At 35.9% G+C, this 11,582-nt stretch overlaps 1 pseudogene; it reads left to right on the top strand.

Annotated features, from left to right (window-relative positions):
• LOC102775284 overlaps nucleotides 1–11,582 on the top strand; it is a 38,614-nt pseudogene that overhangs the window by 628 nt on the left and 26,404 nt on the right.

The raw sequence follows: 11,582 nt of genomic DNA, 5'->3' as shown, positions 1-11,582 counted from the left end.
CACTCCAGCTCCTGGGAGGATCACTTCAGCTGCCTGGCTGTCAGCCGCCATCTTGGTTGGCAGTTAATTTGCATATCTCCTTGATTAGCCAATGGGAAGAGTTTCGGAGGTACAGTTAATTACCATGTTTGTCTATTATTAGAAAGGATAGGATAAGAGAAGGTCCAACTTGAATCAAATATATCTTCAAGTAAGACAATTTGCTTATTAGACATCCCTATTTTATCCTTTTTGGTTGTTTCTGGCAGCATAGAGTTCCATATATGTGTTCTCATGAGGCTATTAAATAAGTAAAATTTGTATGCAAGCTTTATTTTTATTTCATTTTTTGTATTCTCTTCATTTTATTTTATTTTTTTTAAATTGCTTAAAGTATTACAAAGAGTATTACATATGTGTCTTTTTTCCCCCCACCCTTGACTATCCCCTGGCCTCCCCCACCTTCTTTAACATTAATGATGACCTAGTGAATCTACATGAAAATGGAGGATTTAGTAAACTTTACTGCCTCCCTTTTCCTCTCTCTTTACTTCAAACATTTAGTGGTATTTAATTTTCTGTTCACTCTCAAATAATATATTTCTTTTCCCTCATGTAGTTCTCTCTTTTCTTTCACTCACTAACAAAAATTAACCTCTCTCTCCCCTCCAACGCCTGCCCCCAAACCAAATGTCTGGAGTTCTGAGTTCTTTTTCGGTGCATTTTTTTCTCATAGTAAGACACCTTTCACAGGACTTCCATCCACCTAGGTTTTTGAATGCCAGTCTCTTGCCTTAACTCAGCAAGTCCACAAAGGTCACCTATGCACCCATCTGCGCTCCAGAGAGCAGAACGTGCTTCCTGACAAAAATTGGAACATTCATAAGTTTCCCTTCATGTGTCCTCCTTTGCTCGGTGTTCATGGCAATTGCTTCTTTTGCACAATGACTGAAAACTATTATTTCATATATTTTGTCCAATTTCTGATTGTTTAAGATTAAAGGTTACATGTAGCCCCTGTTACTTCATCATGCACAGAGCAAAAGTCCACGTTAATTTTTCAAATTTCACCACAGAGTTATAATGTATACTTAGCATTAAGGATCACTCAATAAGTACACTTTCTTTCCAAATAGAGAAATTTATATTATGCTAAAATATGAGATACATTAATTTTATAGCTATTCCTTCAAATTGTATCCAATTTTATCTTATCTCAAGAGGGTGATTTAGGGATTTTTTTTAAATTTAATTAACTTTTTTTATCTTTTAACTGTGTAATTTCTTATTTCTTGAAGTTCAGTCGTTATGTTTGCAGCATTGGCATTAACTGAGAGCTCATTAACAATTCAGAATCTCAGGTCTGCTGAGTTGGACTCCGAACATTCACTACTCCTCGGGTGAAACCTGAGCACCTTATATTCTGAGAATTTGTGAAAAAAATTATATATATATCTATATATATACACACACACACACACACACTAGTCGCCTGGTGCATGAAATTTGTGCATGGGGGGGTGGGGGAGGGGATTCCCTCAGCCCAGCCTGAACCCTCTCTAATCAGGGACCCCTTGGGGGATGTCCTACTGATGGCTTAGGGGAGCAGGGAGCAGGCCTAAGCTGCAGTCTGGCCTCCTTCTGTGGGAGGTGACCACTGAGCCAACCAGGATGGCACGGGCAGTGAGCGGCCAGCCAATCCTCCAATTGTGCCATGGCCACTGGTGGCCTCCCTCTGCAGGAGGCAACCCTAGCAGGCCTATCTGAGGGTTGGTTCTGGGCGGCCCTGCCCTGAATTACCCTGCCGCTGCTGCCACCCCTGGCCTCTCTCTGTGGGAGCTGAACAGGTGCACGATCAGGGGATGGCACCAACCCCCATTGCCCCACCACCACTGGTTGCTGCTGCCCCCCAACCCCTTCACCATCCCCTCCCCCAGCCCGCTGGCATGTGCCTTGCCTGGTCTGGCGACACCTGCTTGCAGGCCCCATACCCCACTGACCAGTTGATCTGGTATATATATATATATGTATATATATATGGCAAAACTAATGAAAACTAAGCAAAATTGACATGTGAGGAATTAAGATAATTAATAAGGCCTTTAAAAGACTGACTGAAGGGTAAAGTTGTGTGTGTTTTGGCTGTGCTGATTGTGTATGCGCTCCTGCTCTAATGCTCTACAGTGGTTTATAGAAAAGTTTCCGCTAAAGTGATAAGTGGTTATCAAACTAAATAGCACGCTGTGGGAAGGGCGCTCTAGCTCCTGCATTTTATTTGTGAACCAGTTCCAGTGTATAGCCCAACGGAAACATGCTGTCTTTTTCTAATATTAGTTTATTCTGCCATTTTGTTCCATTTAGTGTCAGGTTGTGTTAGAATTGTTAGAGCACACATAAGCCAGTTCAAGGAAAGAATGCTCATTCCTTAGAAATAATTGACAAAAAATAAACCTCCCCCACTTTGCAGGAAGTCAAAACACGTCAATAGCTATGTCACTTCTGCAGTGCTTCTGAAATTTGTATGGAATACTGTAAGTGAATAGGTGGCTTATCACATTCATTCAAAGAAAAGCAAAATACTTTTAAAAGATGAATGTAAATGTATTCTTTATTGTAAAGGTAAATTTAGCAGGGTTTTTTTTTTCCTACAAAGTTCTTTCAATTCAACAAATTAAATAGTTAAACATGTTTTAAATATTTATTTGGAGCAAGGTATCTGTTGGGGGCTGATATGAAGATATATAGCATAATAACAGTTACTTTATCAAAAAACTAACACATTGGTAAGAGAATATGAGGTATCAACAGGAGAAAGTTCAATGCAAAGTAAAGCAAGTGCCATTAAAGAATATAGATGGATTTTTAAAAAAGCATCATTTAGCCTTTTTTTAATGTATATTTTTATTGATTTCAGAGAGGAAGGGAGCGGGAGAGAGATATAGAAACATCAGTGATGAGAGACAATCATTGATCTGCTGCTGCCTGCATGCCCCCCCTCGCCTGCCCCACTTCATTTAGCCTTGACATTAAAAGGAAATTCATGGAGAAAAGCTAAAATGTGACCAGGTGCTGATGATACCGGGTTGGAATTCCTGGTGGAGAGTATAACATTTGGAAAAGTCTAATGGTAGGAAACCACAGAAATGGTTTACCTGGATGATTATATAGGAAGTAGGGGGAAGAAAAATTCTAAATGATATAGTGGGTAGGGCTAAATTGGGGGAGGGAGAATTTGTATGCAGTGTCATTGGAAAGTTTTTGACCAAGGGAGGGACAAAAGCAGTGACGTGTTCAGTAAGCTAAAACATTATACAGGATGAGTTAAAGAAATATGGAGATATTTAGAGGGCCTGCAGTAATCTTTGTAAGATAATAATTAGAAAGGACGAATTATGTATGAGAGCTGTGGTAGAGGTAGATGCTACACCAATTTAAAAATAATTGGATAGAGAGAAATTCTTAAAGCATCAAGTGTCATTCAAAGGAATCTAGTCATTTTTCTTAAGAGAGTTCCATTTGTAGATATTGGAAGGTAAAGAACTGATTGCATTGGAAAAGAAACTTGGGGCATGCTGAATTATGATGCTGCTGGAACATCTAGGGGGAAATTTGGAAGAGGCAGGTGAAATGTATGTCTAGATTTAACAGTAAAATTAAAGATGTGTCAATTTAATTTTGCTTATTTCTGTAATGTGCAAAGTATGTATGTACATAGAAGAGGTAATAGTTAAATACATGGAATTGCATGAAACCAAGGAAATCTATGAGAGATAGATGGGACAAAATAAGAAGTTAATTATAAAGCATAGTTTTAAGAATAGAAAAATGCAAAGAATAGAAGGTAGTAGGGAAAAAGGGTGTGTTCCAAAAGATAGGAAAGGGTCAGGGAAAAAGCAATGAAACAAAGAAAGAATTGCAATATGTATTAATAGTTTCAAGTATTTCAAAAAGAACAAGGAGAACTAGATAAAAGAGATTATTATTGAATATAGACAAGTGTCAGGCATGTGTTTGGACTTCCCCGATAGTATCTCTGAGATAAAATTCCTAGTATTCAGGATAATCTCCCACTTTATGGTCAGATTATCCCATCAATAACCTTATTTCTCTGTGCAATGTTTGGTTCTAGCAGTACCAAGGTCTATGTTTCCGTGAATAACCCAGGTGTGGGATTCTAAGGGAAATTATCCTCAGAATTCTGCTTACCACAATTTAAATATTTTTCTTTCGGGTTTATATAACGTTTTGTGTACATATTATGTTTCATATTCTATCTCCAGTATTAGGCAATCAATTTCTTATTTCAGATACCTCATTTGCAATATCTAAGTGAACATTTGTTCATGCCGTCTTTCTAAGTCATACTTAGTACTAAAAGGCTAAGGAAGACAGCTATTTCTAATAAGTTTACAAAATGCTCTCTGCTTCTAGTTGTAAACCTAAGATTGACTTTCTTAGTATAAGGAGTTCAAAGACATAGTTTTAGTTTCCCACCCCAAACCGGGTATCCTTTCTCCGTGACCTGTTCAGTAAACTATGGACTTACCACACTCGGCAAAGAGAATTGCCCCAATGACTTCTTATGAAGTAAACAAAATCAAGTAAAAAATGTATTTCAATTGCATTAAGAAAGACTCCATGATTGATGTTACCTCCCTCCCTAAAAACAAAGAAAGAAAACCTTTCAGTAAAAACTGCTTCTCTCTAATTGGACCAGGGTGGATACTATAGTGCTATGTGAGTGAGGCCTTTACGTTCCCACATCCCTTCTTGAGGCCTCACTGCAGCGTGTGCTCCTGCTTAATCAGGTATGTTCCCTATGGAGGGAAACGTGTCTTAAATTAGGGTCTGAGAGATTCCAGGGGATTGAGGTTGGGAATACAAGGCATGCCTTACTGGCATAAAAATATCCACATTCTCAGAAAGTTCAGCAGAGAAGAAGTAACGTTTCATCATGGGGAAAGTGTAGCATAGCTACTCTGTCCACAGCAAATTATAGCCTCTCCGCCATTTATAGCACTTGCCCCATTATTAAACAGCAGTTTTCCACATTACATCCTCTCATACAAATTTGCTGCTCTGCATATTATTTTGCTAAAATCCAATTCTCAGGAAGAGAAGAAAATAAACAACGTATCCAAAGTTGCTATGACAAACTCTTCTTAATAAACATATAGATGTTCATTTATTCCTCTCCTGTGTTCTTGGTCTCACTTACTGCTTCACACAAAAATTAAACTTCATCTTAATATTCACCATATGGCTATTCCCTCTACCTATCCAAACAACCATTGTTGTTTGGACACTGACAACCTCACATCTTATATGGTAAGCAGCAGTAGCAATTCTACTTTATTTCTTTCACAGTGAGAGTAGAAAAACCAAGGTTAAGAACATTCTAAATCCATAGAATATCCCCAAAATGAAGGTGAAGTCATAGACCATGAAAGAAAGAGGGGGAAATATTTATTAATAAGTCAGGTATTTTATCTGGCATCTGTTGGGAAAGTATTTTATTTAATGCAACAACTAATTTTGAGTACCTATTATGTCTAGACTCTGCAGTTTACTTATATCAAGAAAGTTACTCTTTCCAACAAGCAGTTTATAATCTAGCTGTTGGGAAAAGAAAGGAAGATAATTCATAATAACAAATGAGGAGCCAAATAAGGAAAGGAGAAAAAAGTCAAATAGTAAAATTTGTTGGGAATGACGAGAGAAGATGGTTCCAGGATATTTAGAACTGATTCTTCCAAAATATATATCTTTGAGGGTTCTTGCTAAGTGGCCAGTATCCATTCTTGCAGCCTGCTCCTGCAAGTCCTTTTGCAGCAATAGAAATTAGACAAGTGCAGCTCTGATTAAAATAGAAAGGAACATTGCAGACTCCTATACAGAATGAAGAACTTTCCAGAGCAGTAAAGAGAGGTTTCAGAGGCTGGCAAAGACATTTAAAACTTTCAAGGGATGTTGTTCATTTTACTTGTCCCAATATCAAGATATTTTCCAATCTAAATTATCGGTCTGTGGTGAAGATCAAAATAAAAAACACAGTCCTCACCTGTGTGCCCTGTGGTTAGAGCATCAGACCACACACAGAAGGGTCTCCAGTTTGATTCCCAGAAAAGAGTATGTACCTAGGCCGCAGGTTCCATCCCTGGCACCTGTTAATCTCTCTCTCTCTCTCTCCCTCCCTCCCTTTCACTGTAAAAAACAATGGAAAAAATACCCTTGGTTGAGGATTAACTATATACATGTTACAAGGTGCAATGTGATGTCCAGATAGTTTTATTAAGGCATTTCTCTTTGTTGTTGAACCCGTAAAGCCTTTAAAAATAAATTTAAGTAGGCAAGTTTAAAATTGAGTATTAATTACATATTAAGTAAAATTGCTATGACATAATTCTGGCACACCAGTTTATAAAATTAGGTCTCTTGATAATTTGATGGATGTAATTTTGTTCTCTACATGGTATAATTTATAGAAATCTAACTTAAAATTATTGGATGCAACTGATTAATGTAATTAGAACATGAAAATGAATGAAATCTTCTGATATATTAGGCAGTAACCTACTTAAATGAGGTGCCTAATTTGTTAGCTTCCAGAGTCAGATCAATTTTAGATAAGTGATTTATATTACTGAATTATATTCCAATTTATGAGGACAAAAATATTAAGTGCTATGTAGTCTGTTGAGGGACTGCCAAAGAATCATGGATTTTAGTGCTGAGGTTAAGTGCATAAATGTTTAATGACCTATACCGACAAGCCAAGAATTTTTAATGCAATAAAAATAAATGATATAGGTCAAAACAGTGACAATTGCTAATTTATGAACTATTAAACCCCACCAGTGGGACTAGGTATTGCCAGGTATATTCTTCTAATGAAGGCGGTCTTTTGCAAGTCAATAATATAGTTGGAAGCTACTTTTAGTAATGTATTCTAATGGAATTTGTACCAGGAATTCAAAATGTCATTTTCATTGGTAATGAAAAGAGTGTTGGTTTATAACTGAGCTACAGGGATCTATCTATAACAACTTAACTACTCACTGAGGCTTGTGGATGTGTATATAATATATTTATACAAAAATAAAGATACTCCAAGGGAGAATGATTTGTCACTTAGTCAAGACACCGTCTCTACCTGCACACAGTGCGGAGCATGTATCGCTCATTGTTCATCAAGAGGGAAGCCAGCACTTACTTTGGTATGCAGTTCCATTCTCAGTTGGAATGCAGTCCCTGTGCAGCCTATGAAGCAAAGTGGCAAGTGCATATAGCTGCAAACTATGCCACCACAGGGTCTAACACTAAGCCAAATGATAGCCCGAGTCTATAGTGAGAACTGCTGATCGCCAAGCTTACCTCTCAGTCACACATCCATGGGGGTGAGGAGCCCGCTATCAACTTTTGGTTTGAACGTCAATGACTATTTAAAAATGTATAACTGCCCTGCTGTTCGAGACATCTAACAGAGACTACACATATTTCTGTTTATGTTTTGAAATAATTATTAAACTACAGAAACTCCAATTAGTAATAGGTAATTTTCTTGTTATTTAATAGACACTTGGGCTCTTGGACACTTTGAGACAAATATTTTAATGATTCTACAAAATTTTACATTTCAACAAAGATAAAAATGCCTTTGTATCTCAAACACTACTTGTTAATTATTGTTACGTACATTAATTATTGCATGTATGTAGTAAACACTAAAACTAAGAGTGATATGTATTATTTGAATATTAAAATATTTTTATTAGAATCTATTAATATTTTTAATATAAAAATATGTTTTACCATGTTACCAGAGTATGCATACCTTTGGGGAGGAGTAATATATAAATTAAACATTTTGTGGATCTTTTAAACTAATAAATTTATCTGTCCAAAGCCATGTATATGATTTTCTCATATCATCTGCAAATTAAAGTGAAGATTTGTTCCATATGCTTACGCTCATTCTTTTTAGGGACAGGGATTTCATATGCATTATTTTTTTCAAACTCTCAAGTCCTTCCACACATGGCAGGAAACACTCCAGTTTACACAAGAGGTGAGTGTCCACCCAAGGGCAGAATACTATTGATCACCCAGGGCCAAGTCCAGAATCCTTGCTTTCTAAAGAAGCTGTATTTTATTTTTATATCTTTCAACTGAAATGACATATTTGCAATTTCAAAGAACCATAATAGTTCAAAGAAAAAAAATTTTTTTTGGGGGGGGCAGGTATATGAGAATGTTAAATTCTTTTTAAAGGAAAGAGTTTTCGTTTTGTTTTAGATTTGGGAAAGCAGGGTAGAAATGAGTGAGATTGAAGTTTTTTAAAAAAATCACAAGATAATAGCTGCTATCTGTGGTTTTAACAGGCACCGTGAACAGTATGTTTTAGCTGTCAGACTTGGTAAGATAGGAAATGCTCCCAAAACTTGAAGCCAATAAGTGCCAGGATGGTTTCTGACTCTGAGCTGGTCTTGAGAGACATTTTGTTTTCTCTTTTGTATTTTTTATAGAATTGCACAGAAAGACTCCACAAAACATAAACACATCCATACAATGAGGGACCAAAGATTACTGAAAGAAATAAATTGAAGAATATGATTGGATAATGATTTTAAAATAGAAAAATTAGATTATTAGTTTATATCACTATCAAAATGAGTTTAAATTTCTTGTAATTTAAATTACTTTATGGAAACAATCATTTAAGTACTTATGAAAGCATAATATATATCTATATTGATATCTATATATCCACCCTCATTGGAGATTAAATGCCTACTACATTCATCTCAAATCTTGTCCTATGCTATTAAAATGTTCTAGTTTATAACTATTTTTTTAAAATATATTTTATTGATTTTTTACAGAGAAGAAGGGAGAGAGATAGTTAGAAACATCGATGAGAGAGAAACATCTATCAGCTGCCTCCTGCACATCTCCCACTGGGGATGTGCCCGCAACCCAGGTACATGCCCTTGACCGGAATCAAACCTGGGCCCTCTCAGTCCGCAGGCCGACGCTCTATCCACTGAGCCAAACCGGTTTCGGCAAGTTTATAACTATTGAATAAGATGTTTCTAATTTAGGAATAGTAAAAGGTAAAGGAGTCAAATATATAGTGACAGAAGATGATTTCACTTTGGATGGTGGTCTCACAATGCGATATACAGATCATGTATCATAGAAATGTACACTTGAAATCTATACCAACTTATTAACCAACTAAAGGCCTGGTGTACTAATTCATGCACCAGTGGGATCCCTTGGCCTGACCTGTGGGATTGGGCTGAAACCAGCTCTCTGACATCACCCAAGGGGTCCCAGATTGCAAGAGGGTGCATCATTGGGGCTAGGAAGGGACACAGGAGGTTGGCCAGCCATGGAGGGATCACAGGAGGGCTCCAGGACATGTCCGGCCCATCTCTCTCAGTTCCGATCAGCCAGACCCTAGCAGCAAGGTAACCTAGCCATGGGAGCATCTGCCTGGTGGCCAGTGCACGTCATAGCGAGCAGTTGAGTGGCCTTAGCATATATTAGCATATCATGCTTTGACTGGTTAAGTGGACAACTGGACACTTAGCATATTAGGCTTTTATTATATAGGATATAACCCAAATAAATTTAATTAAATAGTTACTGTTTTTCAGCGAATATCAGAAAGGAAATAAATTCCTTAGTAATAATTGTAGGAAAGATCATTGATGATAGAAGGGTTACACTGAAAACAAATTCTAATTTTACACAGTAATGGATACAAAACTGCAAATGTGTATTTATGGGGATCATGATCTATCAACCACTGTAAATGACTTTGAAAACACAAAACATCATCAAACCATGCAAGCACTATTGGAGTTCTGTCAAGAGCATAAAATATTTAAAGAAAAATACTAGAAGATCATAAGAAAGAGCAGAACATTAACTAAGAACAGTTGGCAGATCTTAGATTTATAAAAGCACAGTTCCATCTTTATGAGCATAAACTAGTCAATTTGGTGGATAGCCAGTATTGTAATCATTTTCCAGGACATTTAAATAAGAATGTGCAACAAGGACTGATTTTCCCTAAGGAAAGTTGTAAATAAGAAGAAGATATTTCAAGGCAAAAAATAAAGACTATTTAGTCTGTCAAGTGCACTCTTGTTCCTCTATTTTAACTTTTATTGTTCCACCTAATGATTATTTTGTAGGTTATCTAAAAAAACAAAAAAACTTCCCTTGGACAACCTTGACTAATAACTAAATGGATGTATTTAGCATCTTTAAGAGAACATTTCTTTTTCTAGAGATAGAAAATAGGCTTCATTTTCTAAATCACTATTTAATTTATGATTGCTGCCAACATTAATACTAAATTTTGTAGTATTGATTTAACTACTTATTTCATCTATACCAAGTGAAATGATGAATGAAGGGTGTTTATTTGGTCTGGGAGGGGTATTGTTTATGAATGGGTGTGAATGTTCAAAGAGTGTTAATGAGAAACTTCATTGAGAACCCAACTTGGGGTAAGAGAGTGAAGAAATTTTGTTGTATTATTTTCCAAGATTTTCTAATAAAAGTCCACTATGGATAGCTGCTCCATATTAGTGTATTTGTTTGGGCAAAGGAAGGATAAATGGGGACAGAAAGAGGCTTTGCTTTGGGTGGTGGCTGCACAAGGCAGTGTGCAGATGGTATTTTATTGTGTTGTACACCTGGAAACCTGTATGGTTTTTGGAACCAATGTCACCCCAATACACTCAATAAAAATTAATTAAGTAAATAAGTAATTACATTAAAAAAAACAAGTTTTCTTTTTGAGAACTGGTATATTGGAAGACATTTTTTTAACTTCTCACAATAAAATGAAATACAAATAAACTCATAAATATATAACATCTTAAATAAATTGATTTTACAATGCATTTAAAAAATATCAAGGGGGAAAAACTGAGATCCATAAAGAAAGTAGAGAAATAGATAGTATTTAGAAATGTAATGAGACAGATAATAAAACACATAGAATCAGAGCAGTTTAGTCTGGCAGTAATTGTGTTTTTACTTATTTTATTCTTTCTAAAATTCTGTCCTTAGGGAATTAATCAGTGGTGTTAAGTAATGGGTATGTGTATGTTTTATAATATAGCTGACATTGCTGATGCCATTTGTGTGTGCCATCCTATACACTAACTTTCCTTTTCTATATTCCTGTCATTAAATCTTTTGATAAATATGATCTCAATAAAACATATCACATACACCTCATAAAGTACTTAACTCTTCTAATTTTGTGAGACAGTCTTATTTCAACTGGTAGATTATGGAAAAATCTAGACAGTCTTATTTCAACTGGTAGATTATGGAAAAATCTATGATACTTATGCAGTTTTTTGCATTAATGTTATATCCTGAAAATAAACTTGTTACCAGTAGATATACTTAGCCAGTTTCTAAATATTTTTCAGCATATTAATTTACAGTGTTAAAATATTTTTACAAAAGTATTTTATCAGGTTTTCTTTTTTTTAAAATTTTTTTTTTATTACAAAGGGTATTACATATGTGTCCATTTTTCCCCCCGCCCTAGACAGTCCCCTAGCCTACCC

The sequence above is a fragment of the Myotis davidii genome, unplaced genomic scaffold (assembly GCF_000327345.1).
Source record: "Myotis davidii unplaced genomic scaffold, ASM32734v1 scaffold10, whole genome shotgun sequence".
In the NCBI taxonomy this organism is placed as follows: domain Eukaryota; kingdom Metazoa; phylum Chordata; class Mammalia; order Chiroptera; family Vespertilionidae; genus Myotis; species Myotis davidii.
The sequence above is the reverse complement of the archived record's forward strand: the minus strand, read 5'-3'. Positions and strand labels throughout refer to the sequence as shown.